Source organism: Trichoplusia ni, chromosome 19 (genome assembly GCF_003590095.1).
Source record: "Trichoplusia ni isolate ovarian cell line Hi5 chromosome 19, tn1, whole genome shotgun sequence".
NCBI lineage: Eukaryota > Metazoa > Arthropoda > Insecta > Lepidoptera > Noctuidae > Trichoplusia > Trichoplusia ni.
In genome coordinates this window covers 2,868,292-2,876,418 of record NC_039496.1, presented here as the reverse complement: position 1 = coordinate 2,876,418, position 8,127 = coordinate 2,868,292, and positions in this window count along the sequence as shown.

The window sequence follows — 8,127 nt, the reverse complement described above, 5'->3', positions numbered from 1 at the left end:
ATTCCTGGAAGAAAATGATATCTTGTACTTTCATTGTAGTAATGTTAGTCTAAATTAGGAGCTATGAACTTTAAAACTTTTATAGTTTTTTTAATGTTAGGCTCAATACACATTATTTGTTTTCAATTTCAACTTATTTCAACCCTTATAGCATACAATTGACTAAAAATAAAGTACTTCGTTCTTGCTAGGCAAACTCTACAAATATAATTATTATAACTGAATTACACTTTAAATCAATTAAAATATGAAAAACCGGACTCAAATTGAAGTTACTTTATTAATGTCTCAAAGAAAACTTTTCAAAGCCGCTCTTATTAACAATCAGGCAAGGAACGGAAGTAACTTTCCTATAATTCGGTTTAATTTTAACGAAATTGATTCAGTGGTTCATTAAAAACAATGATGATGCAACGCCAAATATAAAAGAAACGTGGAAGAATTAAATTTGAAAATTGCTGTTTATAAAAGAGGGATTCTAAATTAAAAAAAAAGGATGTTGGACTCGTGACAACAAAGGTTTCAAATAAAAAGGCTATGGAATAAAAAATATGAAAAAACATGGTCCCCTATCATTCATGATCGTACTAACCGTTCCCTGAGCTCGATTTCCATTTATATATGTTATGTGTTAGGGGCAACAAAATTACATGATTTGAAAAATTACCACGGTTCATAAGTACAGCCTAGTAAAAGCACACAGACAGCGGAGCCTTACTAACAGATTCAATATTTACCCCCTGGCTTCAGCACACTCAAAATATTCTACTTTACCATACATTCATTATATGATTCGTAAACTTAGTATTGCTATAACAAAAAATAGTAACACTATCTATCGACAAAAAGATAAACATGGAACAAACAAATAAATTGTACGAAAAATATAAAAGATTCTAAGGACAAATAGTATTTAAATCAGTGTGAATAAAAAAACAAAACGGATGAGGGTCTTTTTTGCCGTCCGGACCAACATCAATAGAGTGGAGCCGCAAGATATATTACACTGACACTGACGTGTTAAACAACTGTCCATAAGACAAAATGGTTAAGAACATATTTTCGAAAAACAAGCACTTATAAAAAACAGTTAATCAGCCAACCAGTACCATACATACAGCCAATCTTCCAAACTCACATTCACTTTATCTATTGTACCATGGAATTTTTTCCTCGGTACCAACATTCAGGTAAAGAAAAACTCACAAAGGAATGAATAACTCCTTTGTATGAAAGTTTCAGTTCAATTCTGGTCGAGTTACTTAGGTAGGTAGATACTTTGACAGAATCGCACCGATGGATACAAGTTTTCCATTCGGTATGTATTTTTCTTCAAAGGGTTTATTATTGACTTAACATTACATATGATATGATTGATTGCTTTGGTTAAGTGATCAGAAATGGGATTGGGATCGAGGATCAAGCTCGAGGTTGCGATCCCGGATAGGACCAAAAATGGTTGTTTCATTAGCTTAAAGCCAAAATATTTGCTAGCCAGAATATTGAACAGGCGTACCTCGAAAAGTAAATATACTGGTTTATATATTTTGTTAAACCTATCACCGTCTTCAAGCCATCGAAAGCTTGACAATTAAACATGGAACTCATAGGCTAAGCAATTGATCGTCAACTGTATAGTATAAAATGATAGTATGAATTTGTCCCGGATGCTTTGGTATAATATTTGATTGGGTTTTGATCTGGGTTGTTTTAGCAAGCACCAAATTTGCATGCTGTCATCTTATACCAAATTTGAGCAAATAACGTTATTATGATTAGAACAGATTTTTGCAAGTTATCTTCATTGCAGGTTTTACTTACCAGCTTTAAAAGAATATTGTTTGATGTCATTATAAAAACGAGGCCATAAACGGTAAGTGACAACCCCTTGATAAATGACGGAGCTCGAAGTATAAATTTAATTCCCGATACTTGTCACGGAATCTCCCGTCAACCGCAAAAAAAAAGTTTTCGTAATCAAATAATCCGTCCCAATTTAATGTTACCTACTTTTAAGGAAATTGAGGAAAAGTTAAATAAAATTGTACATTCCTTTAAAAAAGTTTCTTATTAAACTTAAGTAAGTGTCTTTTTCGACTTTAAATTGGTACCTTTAAAATATCACATTGCAAGGCAAACAGAATTCTTGAAGTAATACAACCGTTTAAATATTTGGAATCCAGAAATTTTCTTTGTTCATAAATTATTTTACTTCCCCAGAACATTTTAACCTTAAACGAAATGGGCTCTCATTAACAAATTAAAATAATTTATCACTTGAAATACACGGTACCGGAGTTTAGGGCCCTTTAATCCGGCAGTGACTGATTACCTCTTAATAGAACGGTCTGGTGTTATTAATAACCGAAACACCTCTGAGTGTGATAAGTGGAGGACATTTTAACAGACTATAAAATTAAATATTCCATCCACAGTACGGATTCATACTTCGTGGGATTATTTTGGGTCTACAACTTTTTAGACATTGAATATTATTGCTGTCGAATAATAATTATCATTTTTATTGTACCTAAATATAATGTCAAAGATGTGGATGTGTGAAACCCATAGTGAGCGACGTGTCATGTTGAATAAAAGATTATGAGTTTTTTGGAATTATATTTAAGTATCAAATAACTCATTTTCGTGACATAAGTGAAAATAGCCTTATTCGGGTAATTATCATACAGTGACATCAGAATATATTATTGCGACATTGATCGTATTAAATTTTAACAGGGATGCTATTAGTTCTGATTAAGTAAGGTCTGCACCAAAACTTCATGAACACAGTTCTTGTGAAACACCAGAACAAATTCAAAGGCAATTTAATGATAGTTCCAAAATTAACAAAATTAAATGTATGACAAATTATAAAAGCACTATCGTGTATATAAAGACAACATTTATTCATTCAGCATACGTGGCATGCTGTAAATATTCTTTTCTTTTTAGTTCTTGTTGTTATGTAACTTTTGTTGCTGACTCTACCAAATACGATTGAGTATTTTATATTTAAGCATATGAGAATAATTTATTAGTAAACATTTCCATAATTATAAAGGTTAATCTACATTAAAATACGCGGAAAACCGTCGAGTATAAACCTCCTGAAAAGCCGAGTCTTGTAACATAAAACTCTGTGATTATGACAAATCTTCTGAAATGTGAGTTTCACCAAATTGTATACTCAAGAAACAGTGTGATTCAATTTTCTCTTTGATTTGTGCTTGAAAAATGTCCTGAATTTTAATGCTTCACATTTAATTTATAATTTAAGTGAAGCAACCTGTATATTTATGCCAAATGTGTCATAAACACAATATGTAAATAGAAACCTTCAAAAAAGGTTGTATACATTAGAATGTATGAAAAATACCATTTGAAAAGCGTAAATATTTTTTATTATTCTCTTTGATTGAAGTTTACTGCTGGTTGTGCGTACCGTGTAAATATTGTGATGTAAAATAATGATCCTAAAAGCTTTTTACATAAGGGTACTAATTATTCTCCTATGCTTTCTGGGACATTAGATGCAAATGCCACCTAACATAACAAACGCTACTTTGCGTTAAAGAGCGTTAACAACAAAATGCTTTCAGTACTTGCAGCTTCAAGTAAAAGTGTTTTATGCAAGGAATACTTTTACACCAGCAATTTATTCATAATATAAAAAATATCATATTATTATCAGAGTAAGTAGTAATACGTCTGGAGAGTTTATTGAACATCTTGTCTTGGTGAAAACTCAACCATTTCCCTAATTGACAATAAAGAAATAAACGAGTTCATCATGCAAGTATGCTTTTATTCCCATACGTAAAAGTTCGACCCATATTTTTCAAATTCATTCTTGATACGAATTGCGAAGTATGGCAGGAAAATTCAGTCAAGGTTTTTTGGTGATCCAGTTACAAAATTGCGTGTCATCCGATGAAGACGTCAAATTTCAAATTGACAGTACGGCTACGTGACACTTTTATTTTTTATATTAAAATTACATATTATGTACACTCAACATAACATTTATTTTTTTCTAGATTGTTGTGGTGTATAGGAACGTATTACCAGGACTATTTCTTTACAAATTCTGAAATAAAAATGTGTTTTCACTGTTCTTTTATCTTATGTTCTGATTTAATACTAGAAAAGGTACTTGAAACCAGAGACACTTTTTTTTTTTTATTAACATTAATTTCTCTTTTCAAAATTGATATTTATATTGATCTTCAACAAAAACCATCATTATCCATCAATTTATATACAAAATATTGTTCAATGTTAATAAAACGTAAAGAGAAGAGAAACTCCATCTTTCGTCCGGATGTCGTAAAATGGGAATAATAGGATCATTTTCTAAATGACAAGTCGAGAACTACTTATAATGTGCTGACTATGCTTTGCGCAGTCTTAGCTTATTTCGTGTGTTATTTACACAATAGCCTTTCCAGGGTAATTAGTCAGTACTGATGTGTAACCTCTTTGTTTGGATAGTAAAAAGTCCATCTGGCAAATGACTTTTGCAAGCTATGTCTTGGTCTTGTTTCGGCGTACGATATTTTCGGATAGTAACAAGGAAATAAAAGTTGTTTGATCAAAAACCTCTTAAGTCCTTTTCGTCCAATTTAGCTGAATATTCAATTAATTAACCCATTAATTGAACTCTTTGTGTCTATAGAGGAATTAAAAAACGCGACCTCAAATCATGAATTCTCGACGTTCATTTAATGAGAGCAAAAATAAAACGTATGAAGTATCAGACTTCCGGGAAAATTCCCTTCAAGTCTAATGAAAATATATCAGTGTTTTCCAAGTTAAAGAGCTTTTGCATTAACAGTTGTTGTAGAACTCGTAAAGCTGGAAGTTTTTCCAGTCTATTTCAAATCGAACTCAGCTCGTATTGATTATATTCCGTTAAAGTAGGACTGCTTTTATTTTATTCTAATCACTCATTAGTTTATTTCTAGGGTGCAATAAATATTTTATCATTTTTTCATAGGTAGCATTAATTAAAAAAAAATAGACTGCAACTGGAAACATATTGGCTACGGCGTAGACGTTCGTAGCAACATCGATAGATTTCAATGTTGCCACGAACGTGCCACGAACGAAAAAATATCATTTAGAAAAGGAAATCCTTTCTGATTAATTAATTATATAGCTAATTTACTCGCCCAGGATAAGAAGCCAAAAGGTCAAAGTCTTTATTGGAAAATGAATGATAAATGTGAGTCTAATGGAAGTCATGTTTGTACGATACAAACTGAAAAAAAAGTTGAAAGCTAAAGTACGTTGACTAACATTATATTTTGGACGACGAAAATATAATTTTATTATTGGCCACTAATGACAATAAACGTTAGAACGACGTCACGGAACAAACATTGAAAGAGATGGGTTAGCGCTCTTCTGACCCTTTTAGTAGAAAAAATAAACGTATTTGAAGAAGACTTCGGCAGACGAAAGCTTTGCTACCATTATTACTACCGTCTTCCGACGGCAAATTGATTTTTATTTATTGATCTCATATAGAATCTCAGATAGCAATGAATGCAAACGTACAACTATAAAATACCTGACTCTTTTTTATGCCATTCCATCGACATGGTTTGTTTGTTTGACGTAGTTTGACGTATTTATATGTCTGTACCTTTGGCATCGTAGCTCTCAAAAAGATAAACCGATTATCAATTTCATTTTTTTTTCAGCTCCATCTTGTGCAAAGTAGTAGTCCATAAAATGACAAAAAAATTAGAAAAATCATTAGAAAGCTAGACTAGTCAAAAACTATAACAAATTTCGAATCTTGGGGTTGTTGGGGATAATGTTAAACTGCCTACCTATTTCATAACAATGCACTTTAGTAATGGTGTAACGAAACTAAGAAACATTATTAAATAGTTTTTCTCTAAGCTTACAACCAAATATTGAACGCAAAATTATATGTTGTAAGAGGCTTAGGCATAATAAACAAGAAGCTTGGTAAAACTAAATACCGTGAAAGACTGAACGAAGCTTCTTAGAGTATTCAATTTCAATAGAGTACGTGGGTAAGGCTTATCGAATTGTTCCATGTTTAAAAGAATGTAATAAAATATGTTACAAATGAATTAAAAGCATTTGTATTAATGAAAATACTGAGACGAAATTTGCAGAGAAATTAGTCCATGTGTTTGGAAGAACGAAAAATGACTCCAGTGCTTCCAAAATTTACTATATAAATGTGATCGATCCATGAAATGAGCCCATATAGATACTTATCAATCAAAACGGTGGCACATCTTAGCATCCTCAGTCTGAAAGCCATGAAAGAAAGGACGATGCTTAAATTTCTCGTTGGTCTCTCTGTCCCTCCTCCATCGAATCATTCGTTTGCCCATTGATCTATCACCAGCTACATAGTTATGTTTAAATTAAAATTTGTGGGTAACCTATTTGTATTTCTTTCATCGCCTTATGTACGGAAGTTTTTAAAGTTAAATATAAGACAGAATAATGAAAAAAACAACAAATGTGAAAAAATGTTTAAAATTTCATTAAGAATTTTCGAACTTCATGAATCATTAGTATCAAGACATTAAGTTATCATTATTTCATCACATAGCTAATTGCTACATGTTCAGTCAGACATGCTGATGGCGAGGTAGAGCTCCCAGAGCGAGACAGACATGATTAGATAACGTAAAGGAGTCATATTATACACCTATCTAATGTTCCTAGATTATAAAGATTTATAAATGTTATTTATCCTTTATCAACTTAGTTTAGTGGTAAATATCTGTGATTGCTCTACCGAAATCAAAAATCAAAATAAATAAGGTTTTTTTTTACAAGGCCTAAAAAGCGCTTTAGAAATGTTAGATTACAAAACTAGTGAGTCTAAGTGAGCAGTTCAAAATTGTCATTTTCATGGAAAAACCGGCAAGAAACTACATGAAGGTGCGATTCCCTCCAAGATAATTTTGATCTATATTTGGATTTGATTTATCCATTTATTTGAGTATGTTTATCAAAGGTCTAGTCCTTAATAACTGGCTGTGCTAAGTTTAAGACTAGGCGGCGTTGTGACTGGTATGGAATACCTAAAATTACATTTAATAATCAGGTTGACACGCATTAACATAATGTTTTCTCCCGACGCAAAACGGGGATGACATTAGTTTGAACGCTAGTGTTACGTACAGCATCGTATAGTTTAAATGAGCAATCCAAATAGGATGTGTTTTTGTGCATTTTAGTACCATAACAAACATGATGATAGATTTTAAAAGAAAAATTTATCTAGGTTTCCAATTTTTGGAGTTACTTATCCAAAGTGTAAAAACCGTCATCGGTCCGTCTGTCTATTCTTCTTTAACCAGCCTGTATGCCGCGGTAGCTAGATAGTCGAGAATTGCATAAATACCGTATTTCTTTTGACGCAATAAAATCTTTTAAAAATAAATTCGAGTTTATGCAAAAATCGCCAGGGTCGAAAATCGATCGATATATTTTCTTTGCGGATCGGGGTTTTTCTGCCTATTGTTAACCCTAACTGTTGAATAAATATAAAAAGTGTGCACTTTTAAAATTAGGCCAACTCTAATATCCATGAATATAATGTATATTGATTATTTAACTCCGGATAAGAAAAGAGAGACGTCATAAGTGTTCCCGTCTTGTCTTGTCTCTGGGTGTCTCTGTCTATGGCACCGTAGCTGCTAAATCGGTAGACCGACATGGAAGCGGTTTTATTTTTTACTATTCTCTACTCATTTGCTTACTTCAAAACTAACACCTATAACACTTTCTCCAACATCACCTATACACTTAACGTTTAAAACAAAAAAAAAATCGTTAGTGTAAAAGAAAAAGAAAGTGACGTGAGAAATGGCTCAGTCATTTATTTTTGCGTGATATGATTCCCTTATTAGTATAATTCTATAAATCGCTGCTAAATCGAAACAGTATAGCTTCGTACCTTATTATCACAGAGATAAAGCTCAAAATTGATTAGCCAGCTTCAGAAATATTTAATAATATTAAACCAGTACGTTAGAAGATGAATAACAGATTTTCAGTGTTTGTTCATTTGCTATCTAAATATGTTACATTTGAAATCTAAATGGACTTAATTTTATTATCATT